This window comes from Culex pipiens, chromosome 2, assembly GCF_016801865.2.
Source record: "Culex pipiens pallens isolate TS chromosome 2, TS_CPP_V2, whole genome shotgun sequence".
In the NCBI taxonomy this organism is placed as follows: domain Eukaryota; kingdom Metazoa; phylum Arthropoda; class Insecta; order Diptera; family Culicidae; genus Culex; species Culex pipiens.
Window position 1 is genome coordinate 97,193,063 of NC_068938.1, and position 13,017 is coordinate 97,206,079.

Genomic DNA, 13,017 nt, shown 5'->3' on the forward strand with positions numbered 1-13,017 from the left:
AATTAAAAATCAGACTACGCTATCATTGCAGCATTGCGTTTAACACCTCATTTTATAAATAAATATTATTTGGTTTTATCTTTTCACAGCCAGCTGTCTAAGATTAGACCATTTCATTAAAAATTTAACAACAGTTAAACGGGAAATGTCTCATCCGCAGCAACCGATTGTTTGCCTTGAGAATAAAATATAAAATATACCTTTCAACAAACACTATGATTTTGGGTCGCACCATCATCTTCTATGATGAATCCTGACCAAACACCCTATCCTACTAACCAATTTTCAGGTTCCTGGCGCTTGTGGGGTGTAAGCACAGAGTAAATCAGCTGCCCTAGTAGCAACCTGCGCTAACTAACATTCCCGTCCCTTAAAATCGAGATCTACAAACTGACATGGCGGGCGCCGTTGGTGGCCAATGACTGTTACCTATTCGCAACTGATCTTGTTCTTGAAATCATGGTGTTTTATCTTTTCAGCGCATTCATACATGCTGTTGATAAGGGAAATACCAATTGATAGTCGAAGCCTATGATTAGTAGTGCTGAAAGGATATTACGGTTCTGTTCAGCAACGGAGAAGGACAATCATGGGTGGTCTCTCATGCTCATGCTCAAAACTTCGAATAATCGAAAATAAGGATAATTGAGTCTGGATTGTATTACATTTTATCATATAATCTATCGTTCTAAACTGCCGTTTTACGGCGATATGATGTATACGCCATTGAGGTTATTTTGCTGTAGACACGATTTTCTGTTTTTGTTCATTTTTTTCAATTAAAATGACTAATTTAAGATCTGCTCTGTAGAAACTGTTAAAAAGTACAATAAAAATGTGGCCCCTACAAAATTGGATTTTTTAAAGGGGGGGAGGGTATTAGGGAGCGTTCTTATATTAAGTAACGCAGTGGATAAGGTGTCATCCATTAAGTACGTCACATTAAAATCAGCCAAAATTTACTCCATCCCCCTTTGTCACGATTCCTCTATGCTTTTAACACACAATGTCACGCTTGCTCAAACCCCCCCCCCCTCTTCCCTCAGCACGTGACGTACTTTATGGATGACGCCTAATGGACGTCCCCTTAAGAATTAAATCGAAATAATGTAATAAAATATTGCCCAGTCTTGATTTGGTCCCAAAACCTCAAATCAACACTCAAACAGTATTGAATTTGATTTCTATCAATTCTCAATGTATACATACATTATGATGAACAAAATTGGCTTATATATCATTATTTGTTTGCTCAATAAAATGGGCTCCAGAGCAGTTTTTTGAAAAATTCTTTCGTCAGGAGGTAGCTTTTAAGATTCTTTATCAGACTGTACAATAAAATTGAAAATGTCCAAAATGGCGGCAGTAAAGTCGTGGCCACTTTTGTTTGCTTTTTTTACATTTAAAAAATACGTATTGAAAAATTTGTTCTTCCGAGAAATATTTCTCTGAGACTTGTCCACGCTCCATACAAAAAATATTTGCTTTGTATGGAAATTGTCCACGAGGGGGGGAAAGGGGGGGGGGGGTCCGAAATTATAAAAAAGTGTACACATGGTTTATGGATGGTTCCTACATCAACTCAGTGTTTCGAGAAAAAAACGCTTAGAAAGATAGACAGTGTGCTTTGCGCATGGGTAAAATTTCAAATTTAAGTCGTCTGTTACTCACTTTCATCATGAAATATCATCTTTTGTGTGGATGTTTTGGCTCTTTATATTTTTTTGTCAGAATGTCATATTTACCGCACGAAGTTTTTACGGTTTTTGTTTAATTGATCTGTAGGGGTCAAAGAAGCATCGAAATGTGTTCAAAATTGCGTTCATTAGTAAAAACCCCTATTCCTATTAACCGTGTAGTTTCTGTATGCCTCATTTCAAAAGAAGACCTAAAAAATACGGCATGCATGAAAACATAATTAATTAAAAGAGCCCCTTTTCTCAATAAATTCATACCACAATGAAATTATCTCCCTGCATGTACCAATCAGATACAGTCTCAGATTTTGGTTGAATAAATTTACAAGTATAACCACCCCACTTGCCGTACTCCCACTCGATTAAAAGTAATTTTACTCTCAACTTTTGGCAAACGGCCCTCTCCCTCACGAAGTTGGTATGAAATTTAACGACACAATTAAAATGCAAACTAAGCACGGAGTCGATTGTGTTGCGTAAAATTAGTTGATTTGTTTTAATTTTTGCTCGAAAAAAAAAGATTGAAACTTTATCGGTCCCTCGAAAATTAAGCTTTGCAACATTTGCGTTCAATTCGCTGTGAAAATAAAGGGGAGGAAATTTGCAAGCACGATTTGCTTTCCTGTTTTGTTTCCTGAAACATTGCAATACATTGACTTGTAGTAGGGAAATCTTTGACAGGAAATGCAATACCGTTTTATTGGTTCCCCATCGATACGGCCATTCCGAGGAAAAGTGTCCGGTTCCCCGGGGTCAAGGAAAAAGTCAAGGGGTTAAATGGTTTTTACAGCTTGTCGTTTGGACGCACCACCCACTTGGGACGCTCACTTTTCTTTTACGATTATTGGAGTTTTATGTAGCGACCAACCGACACGCCGGCGGGGTCATAAATATTGTTTTTTTTTGGGTTGAAGAAAGGATCTTGGATCTATAGAATCAATCAGCTAATTTTGAGTTTGCAACAGTTTGTTGTGGTGTGGTCTAAGAAAACAATTTAGAACCATCTACAAATTGTTCAGGGTAATTTATGTGGTCTGCTTTTTGAGTTTTATCGAAATTTATGTTTTTTTCAATAAATGAAAACCATAGGCCATTTAACTTTATTGTTTATGTTGTTGCAGGTCGTATGGGAGGATTCATAAATACACAAAATCTGATAAACTAGAAAATATGAATGTCAATATTATTCAGTTTGCAGCACAATTAAAAAAAAAAATCCGTCACGATAAAACAACCGTAATCAATTTCAATTTTCCGCGTGGGCTTCCGGTGACTGGATTGCGTCCACACTCAAAAAACCTTTCACTACATAGTCGCATGAAAATTCCGGTGGCAGCCAATTTTTGGTCCAAAACAACGATTCACATGAGTCATGCAACTTTCACCTTGCATTCATGTCAACTCTGCTTGGTTTTCACGCAGCTTACACTCACACAACCGAATGCCACGTGAAATCCATGCCTGAAAATTTGGAGGCGTGGCTTGCAGTCAGCTGGTTTTGTGTTTGCATGAGAATCATGCAACCTCCGCATGGAAACTGGTATGGAAAAAATCTGTACACCTTTTCATGCAACTTTGTGGTGAAAATCCAGTCAAGGTTGCGTGAAATTCCTGTCTGAAAATTTCAGCCCTTGGCGATCGGCACTTAGCAAATTTCCATTCAGTTGAGGCATTATTTTCGTGTCGAACGGATGAAGTGTTGGCGTTCTCCGTTGTTTTCCATTAAAACAGTTCGATTGGCGGATCACATGTTTGGCAATTGTTGCCGTATTCTGGTAAGTGAAATAAATCATTACAGCCAAATATTGGAAAATCAATATTTATTTTTCTGTTTATGTTCTATTTTCAGGTTTTGTTTAAACGACAGGAGGCCCGAATTCAAAGCCCTCCCCAATGGAACCGAACCGAAAATTTTCTACGGGAATGATTGTGTGCTGCCTCGGTCATCGCCACAGAAAATTCGTGTGCCAAGTTGGAGCCCGACCGTCGCTTGCTGATATGATCGACGATTTTAAGTGGAAAGAATGCCCAACCCCAGGCCGCGACGGATCATTCTTCGGCGCTGATTTTCGTGACGTCAGTGCTAGGAAGTTGATGGCGAAAACGTCAGCCGCGTACGGCAGGAGGTTAGGGAACCCCGCGAGCAGCAAGAACGCCGGAACTAAGGACCATGGGTGCGTGTGTGAAATGCCTTCGGAATTTCCAGACAAAAAAATAGTGTATTGTATAAAGTGGTTTAATTGAGATGGTGTATTAGTGAATATGAACAGCGATTGCGAAAATAAAATTTTAAAAGAACAACTCAATTTTTTCATTCATTTGAGAACCTAAATAACAATAAAAAGAAGAAGAAAATGCCCCACCCCCAACCTCCCACACTGTTAAAGTAAGTAGAAAATCATATGGTATTCACATTCAAATCAGGCATGGGTTGCGTGAATTGTCTGCAACCTGAACGTGAAATTCTTGTGATGTGGCGTATGATTGTATTGGTACACTTTAAAATTGATACAGCCTAGCCTCCAGAGGTTCACGTAGATTTGACATGAACATCCATATGGAAAATAATCACCTATATTTTCATGCAACATTGTGGTGAACAATATTTTGAGTGCAGAGATTGCTGCTGGACTTTGTTTATCTTAATCCGGTTCATGTGGGCTACGGAGGGTGGATCACGGGAATATGTGCCCAGCAAGCTGATCTGAAATGTAAATTTGTTGAATTTAAACTTATTGCATGCAAAGAGTGCAGTCGGGCATCGGGGTGCATTTAATTATCGACTATTTTGCTGGACCAAAAATGCAGGGTTGGATCAGGGAACACTTCAATTAGGTTTAGAGATTTTCATTTTAGTTAACGTATCTTTAGAAATATTTTATTATTTTGAGATCTTTACAATTATGTCTTGAGCAGTTCTTTGGTGGAATAGAAAGATAAATGAAAAAAAAAAAAAAACGAATTGTATAATTTCCGAACAAAACAAAACTTGGAACGAACTTTGATGTCTCAGTTGTTTTTTTGTTTAATTATGTTTCCGTGCAATTCATTGTTTATTTTAAATAATATTAAAAAATGTAGAGGTGGAAAAAACGCGACTATTACCCCATTTCTGTTCGATTATTAAAAAGAACGGCTCTTTTGATTGGCTCTTTCACTCTATAAAAAAAATTGGTTGAAGTCCCAAGTAAAATTTTAGGCTTTATCAAAGCTGTCACAACCGCTATAAAACCTATCAGCCGAAACCAACATTAAAACCCCTTAGTCGTAACAAACTCCCCAGAACATTGATAAACCCCACTTAAAACCCAAAAGGACCTCCGCAAAAGGTTGTTACGGCCTATTTATAAAATCTACATAGGAGTTCAAGGCTTTACAACTGAATCCTAACAACATCCTCAAAGCCTTGATAAAACCTTTGTTAAAACCTAGTCAGGAGTTATGGAAAAATGACATTTCATACGTCTTCAAACGTCTTATGCCAAATAGGTTTTATTTTGGCAAAAATAAGTCTTCGTCTTGCCAAATGAAATTATGGAGATGGTTGTCAAAAATGGCGATCCCAAGTAACATTTTTTTCCAGGAGTTCTACAAGAGCTCTTCAAGATAGCTACAGCATAGCAGTTTGGACCGCGGTAGGATAAAATTCTCTTCGAAACTTCTTAAGGAGTTTGGAGGAGTACTATGCTGTAGCTATCTTGAAGAGCTCTTGTAGAACTCCTGGGAAAAAATGTTACTTGGGGATGATAAATAATAGATATTAGAGGTAATCCAAATAATTTGAGAGCTTATTTCTCGCAATTGATGGCTCAAATTCAGCTGCAGTTGAAATTTTATTGATAAATGTAGGGGAGATAGAGCCAAAGAATTCAACTCGCTTCATCAAAAATCAATATTTTGTAATCATAGTGTTTAATGTTAAAAAAAATTATTGCAATTCTTTGAAAAAAATGTTCAAAATATTTTTAAACATCTATCGCTATATTAATCATACCAGAAATTCAGCATAAATGTGTGTTTTCATCAAATTTAAATCAAATTTTTCAGTTTATCATTTTTCCAATCAAGATGGCGGTCAATCATATTCAATCAGAGCACGCGTTTAGCGCCATATTTATGCACTGCTCTTTTAGGAGCTTATGGTTTTAAGTGAGCTTTTTACATGCCTAATGGCACTTGACAGCTACAACACCCTAGGTTTTAACAAAGCATGCGATAAAACTGTTTGGCATGGCATTGCCATCTGGTATTCAAGCCTCTATGAAAACTTTCATAAAACCTTATTGAAAGCCAGTCGGCTTTTATTTCCACCCGGTTTTATGTCCGAGGCATAAAACCCTGTTAGAACCTTGTTGTCTTGCTTGTTGGTTGCGATGAATGCCCAAATAAAACTATTAAGCAATCAAGATGCTACAATAAAACCTCAATAAAACTTGGTGGTGGCCAGAGACGCATCGAGCTCTACAGGCTCAATAAAAACTCCTTACCTGCTCTGTATGGTAGAACAGAGCTAAGCTCTGTATGCAGCGAACAGAGCCAGCTCTGTATGGGGAAAAATAATATTGATTTGCATATATCTCAAAAACGATAAGTTTTAGAAAGTTGACATGTTCTAGAAAGTTGCTGGTACCAAAAGGTTCTATATTATTGTCTCAGACGTCATTACAATTTGATTGATTTTAGTTGTGCAAAACAAGAAAAAACTATTTATTTTCTAAGATACAAGGTATAGAATATTTTTGTTTTCGACAAAGTTGCTCAACTACCAAAAATGAACAACTCTCTCGAAGACACCAAAGCTCTATCTGCAATAGATACCGAAATAAAAAATAAAAACTATTTTTATAATAAATACTGCTTGCGACAAACACAAAGCGACCGCGTCGTAGGCACAGGTAATATGAGGCATGTTTGGTAGAGATCGTCTGAAGTGAAAACTAGTATAGCAGAGTGTTCATAGAGAGTTTTTATGTTAAATGCTCTCGTCTGGATGGTTGAAAGAAATTTCAGATAAAATTATACAAATTTATAAAATTTTATTCTTTTTATTGTACTGGTAAGTAATTAAGATTAGAAACAACAAAATTATTGCACAGCTATTTTTATGTTTGTCTTGACAAAACAAATGTTTAACAAAATTACAAGTTTTGTACAACAAATTAAGATAAAAAACAATTTCAAATACGCAAGTTAAAAAAATAAAAACTAAATCTTCTAACAATTATTTTAATTTTATAAAAAGAAAATCAGTTAACATATGTTTCATTTCAGGAAACTTTGCCATTTTATTAAATTCAACAGAAAAAAAACTATATTTTTCAAGCAAGATAACCATTGGAAAGTTTTTAGCTCTAAATAAGCTCTATGATATTTTTTTACATTCTGTCACCTTTTTTTAATTAAAATAAGAAATTGAAATTAAATAGCAAAAAACATTTTTTCTTTATTTCTCAAGCAAGGAAATCAATGAAGAGTTTCAAGCTCTAAATGCTCTCTATGGAAATTTGCCATTTTATTACCTGTATTCTAAATATTTTTTTATTTTTCAAACAAAGGAAAGCAGTGAAGAGTTTTTAGCTCTAAATGCTCTCTATGGAAATTTGCCATTTTATTACCTGTATTCTGAATATTTTTTATTTTTCAAATAAAGTAAAGCAGTGAAGAGTTTTTAGCTCTAAATGCTCTCTATGGAAATTTACCATTTTATTACCTGTATTCTAAATATTTTTTTATTTTTCAAATAAAGTAAAGCAGTGAAGAGTTTTTAGCTCTAAATGCTCTCTATGGAAATTTGCCATTTTATTACCTGTATTCTGAATATTTTTTATTTTTCAAATAAAGTAAAGCAGTGAAGAAATTTTAGCTCTAAATGCTCTCTATGGAAATTTGCCATTTTATTATCTGTATTCTCAATTTTTTTTTATTTTTCAAATAAAGTAAAGCAGTGAAGAGTTTTTAGCTCTAACTGCTCTCTATGGAAATTTGCCATTTTATTACCTGTATTCTAAATATTTTTTATTTTTCAAATAAAGGAAAGCAGTGAAGAGTTTTTAGCTCTAAATGCTCTCTATGGAAATTTACCATTTTATTACCTGTATTCTAAATATTTTTTTATTTTTCAAACAAAGGAAAGCAGTGAAGAGTTTTTAGCTCTAAATGCTCTCTATGCAAATTTACCATTTTATTACCTGTATTCTAAATATTTTTTTTATTTTTCAAACAAAGGAAAGCAGTGAAGAGTTTTTGGCTCTAAATGCTCTCTATGGAAATTTAGCAAAAACATAATCGACAATAAAATATATTATCGATTTATTTTGTCCAACTTAAATTTAATTACATTATTCAACTCAATTGATGTTAAAATCTTGTAGTGAGAAAAAAATAGCAAAATTTCCATAAAGAGCATTTGGAACAAAAAACTCTTCACTGATTTCCTGGAAAAAATAGAATACAGGTAATAAAATGGCAAATTTCCATAGAGAGCATTTAGAGCTAAAAACTCTTCACTGCTTTCCTTTGTTTGAAAAATAAAAAAATATTTAGAATACAGGTAATAAAATGACAAATTTCCATAGAGAGCATTTAGAGCTAAAAACTCTTCACTGCTTTCCTTTATTTGAAAAAAAAAAAATAAAAAATTAGAATACAGGTAATAAAATGGCAAATTTCCATAGAGAGCATTTAGAGCTAAAAACTCTTCACTGCTTTACTTTATTTGAAAAATAAAAAAAATATTGAGAATACAGATAATAAAATGGTAAATTTCCATAGAAAGCATTTAGAGCTAAAAACTCTTCACTGCTTTTCTTTATTTGAAAAATAAAAAATATTTAGAATGCAGGTAATAAAATGGCCAATTTCCTTAGAAAGCATTTAACTGCTTTACTTTATTTGAAAAATAAAAAAATATTTAGAATACAGGTAATAAAAGACAAATTTCCATAGAGAGCATTTAGAGCTAAAAACTCTTCACTGCTTTCCTTTGTTTGAAAAATAAAAAAAATATTTAGAATACAGGTAATAAAATGGCAAATTTCCATAGAGAGCATTTAGAGCTTGAAACTCTTCATTGATTTCCTTGCTTGAGAAATAAAGAAAAAATGGTTTTTGCTATTTAATTTCAATTTCTTATTTTATTTAAAAAGGGTGACAAAATGTAAAAAAATATCATAGAGATTATTTAGAGCTTAAAACTTTCCAATGGTTATCTTGCTTGAAAAATATAGTTTTTTTTCTGTTGAATTAAATAAAATGGCAAAGTTTCCTGAAATGAAACATATGTTAACTGATTTTCTTTTTATAAAATTAAAATAATTGTTAGAAGATTTAGTTTTTATTTTTTTAACTTGCGTATTTGAAATTGTTTTTTATCTTAATTTGTTGTACAAAACTTGTAATTTTGTTAAACATTTGTTTTGTCAAGACAAACATAAAAATAGCTGTGCAATAATTTTGTTGTTTCTAATCTTAATTACTTACCAGTACAATAAAAAGAATATAATTTTATAAATTTGTATAATTTTATCTGAAATTTCTTTCAACCATCCAGACGAGAGCATTTAACATAAAAACTCTCTATGAACACTCTGCTATACTAGTTTTCACTTCAGACGATCTCTACCAAACATGCCTCATATTACCTGTGCCTACGACGCGGTCGCTTTGTGTTTGTCGCAAGCAGTATTTATTATAAAAATAGTTTTTATTTTTTATTTCGGTATCTATTGAAGATAGAGCTTTGGTGTCTTCGAGAGAGTTGTTCATTTTTGGTAGTTGAGCAACTTTGTCGAAAACAAAAATATTCTATACCTTGTATCTTAGAAAATAAATAGTTTTTTCTTGTTTTGCACAACTAAAATCAATCAAATTGTAATGACGTCTGAGACAATAATATAGAACCTTTTGGTACCAGCAACTTTCTAGAACATGTCAACTTTCTAAAACTTATCGTTTTTGAGATATATGCAAATCAATATTATTTTTCCCCATACAGAGCTGGCTCTGTTCGCTGCATACAGAGCTTAGCTCTGTTCTACCATACAGAGCAGGTAAGGAGTTTTTATTGAGCCTGTAGAGCTCGATGCGTCTCTGGTGGTGGCTAATTGGTTTAAAAATGTTACTTGGGGTTCGTCTATTTAACCTTCGGGATGTCGCGTGTTTTGTATACTTTTATATACTTTATTTTTCTTTGTATTTTAAATTACTCACAATTTTTTATTTAATGTGACTATTTGATGTTGATGTCTTAGAAATACTTTTATTTTGTAAAGGGGTGGGCAAAACCGCTCTTTTTAAGGAGCCCAACTTTATTTTTCACGTGTAAAAAAAATTCGCCGAAAATTCTGTGGAGGCAGTCTTTTTTTTTTTAAAAAAAAGTGGGACGATGTTTTCGGTCGCAGAAATTACAGATCTGTTCAAATTAAGTTATGCAAAGAATCATCTAGACATCTTAACAAATCACTGTAATGAAGAATCATCTTGATTGGTTGAGTTAGACCCGAGAACCAGCGAGTTGAAGTTACCGTTCCACATTTTTTGGAAGGCTTGGGCGTTCGTGTAAGTTGGTCATGCGTTGGGCGTTCCAGTGTTAAAAAGAGCCGCTCTTTTAAACGGCTCTTTCGCACTTTTTCAAAATATTGATGAAAATGATATTTTCAAAGAATTGTGTGATTTTCAATGCTATTTCACATTGGAATTATGTAAATTATGTGAAACAAATTAACTAAAAACGAGAAGATGGCCTTGAAAACCATAAGTTTTGACGGTCTCTATGACCACATTTCTACTCAATTGAACGTTCGAATAATTGAATGGATGCCATTCAATAATAACTTAAATCTAAGATTTTGGAGAAATTGCTACTAATTTTAAATTGCTTTTATTTTAGCCAAAATTGAACTTATGCTGATATTTTATTTAGATGAAATATTATGTGGACATTGAAACACTGAAAAAAAACAAGCCATAGCCCCAATATTTGAATGCAGAAAGTGTTTTATAATGCATTTTACACTAGTTTAGAAGTTTTGCAAAAAAAAATGTAAGATTTGACAATGAATAGCTGAATAAGAAGTGAGCAAGTAAGTTACTTTTAAAAGTTTTGCAAAATTAGTTGTTTAAATAGAAAAAAAAATAGCAAATTGGATGGAGTTAGGAGCGAGTGCTTAACCTGCGAAACCTACGAGAATTTCCCCTGAAATGAATCCATACTCCACAATCATACAAATTATTTTCTTGCCTCTGTGACCAGTAAAAGAGAGCATGATTTGATACAAAAAGTTGGAAAAAAAACATGCAGAAATTGTGTTTTCCATGACAAATAACTTTTCTAAAAAAAAGTCATAATGGTATCAGTTCTTGGACAACATGGCAAAGCAAAAATCAAACTACTTCAAACAACTCAATGTTTTCAAATATTTGAAATTAACATCATGTCACAATCAGTCTTGAATGTTTTGATATTTAACCTTCTAACACCCATTGTGACACCAGTGCTCCATTTTTCTTTTACTACACGCACAAAAATTGTGTAAGTTTGAATGAACAAAACAGTTTATTAAAAACAACTATCACGGTTTGTAGACACCACAAACACATTTTATAATTTCAATAATCAACGTTTTTCGGTTTGACCAACATTTTGCTGTCTGGACAAACATGTTTGTTGTCTAAACATAAACCCCTTTTAACGTGTAAGAAAAATAAACAGTGTATGTTTTCACTTCAACTTCAACAACAAGATGGCCGAAGTGAAAAATGTCGAATTCTGGGGATGTTTGCGAAATAGCAAAGTATGTATTTTATTTGATATTTAATTTATAAACAAATTGTTGTTCCAGTGATATACAACTAGGCTGGTGGAATCCTGTGGAAACTAGGTAAAAGGTATGTAATTTAATTATTACGAGGAATTTGATTTTTTCAGAAGTTCCTTTTTCAGAAAACATGGTGCAACTCCAGCAGCTGATTTTCCTATTCAGCGTCCCGCGAAAATGACTATCAAATAAGCGTGGCCGGAACTCTCCATAATGTGTTGTAATTTTGAGTGAAAAAAGTTAAATAAACCTCATTGAAAAACCTAGCTTTTGTTTACCTATATTAGGAAGACAAAGAAGAAGAAGAAAAGCCTCCCCAGATTTTTTTTATTCTAATAAAAATGATCTTTGAATCAACAATCATGTTTGTTAAATCATCCCAAATGATTATTATATTTACAAACATGCTGGGCCGTGGCAATGACAAACATGTTTGTTGAAACCACAAACATGTTAGTTTGAATTTGGCAAACATGTTTACTGGCCTCGAGATGACAATCGTGTTTAGTAGCTGTGCCCAACATTTTGCCACGTTCACAATCAGATTTTTCTGCGTGAAGATCTATTCCCAGTTGCTTCAAAAATTAATATTATCAGATATCAAAGTGTCTGATAATCTGATCAATTGTATAAGAGCTATGAAATAAATTTAATTCAACAAAATCATCTTTATTTTTTTCTCTGAGCATCTAAAAAAAATGTCACCCCCCCCCCTTTAAAAATTGGTCCAAAAAATCAGGGGGCAAAAAAAATATTTTTACAATAAACTTCAAAATTTTAATGAAAATTCAAGTGCAACCAACTGAAATCAAATTAAAATACATTCTCCTGCGTTTAAAATCATTTTTAGCATGTTTGGGTTTATTAAAAAATCTTAAGATTTTTTGAAAATTTTCGATGCAAAATCTTTTTTTTCGATACAATTTTTGTTTTTGTCAGATCTTAGATTTTTTTGAAAACTAATGATTGCAAAACAACTGAACTAGTGTAAAATGCATTTTAAAACACTTTTTTCATTTAAATGTGAAGACTATGGCTTGTTATTTAAATTTTTATATTTTTTTATTTTTTTGCCCCCCCCCCCCTTGACCTCGGCCAGGGCCGAGGGACAAAATCTTTTTTAAATATTTGCATCGGCCTTACCATGATCTGATGAGTTGAAAATTAAATTGGTATCTTAATATTTTTAAAATAGTTTTGTGCAAGAAGAATTATTTCAATTCGTTAAATACCTGGTATAGCGGTATACGCACTTCGGAAGGAACCGGTCAAGAAAAAAATCAAATGGGCAGCAGCGGCAGCTAAAGCAAGCCAGAGAGGGTGAAGAAAAGCCCCAAGAAATCGCTCCCTCTCCTTTGTTCTGCTGTTCGTAAAGCCATTTCTTGACCCCTTTCCTTCCGATCAGCGTACTAGCCTTATACAAGAAATTACAATATGTACACGCAGAAAAATCTGATTGTGAACGTGGCAAAATGTTGGGCACAGCTACTAAACACGATTGTCAT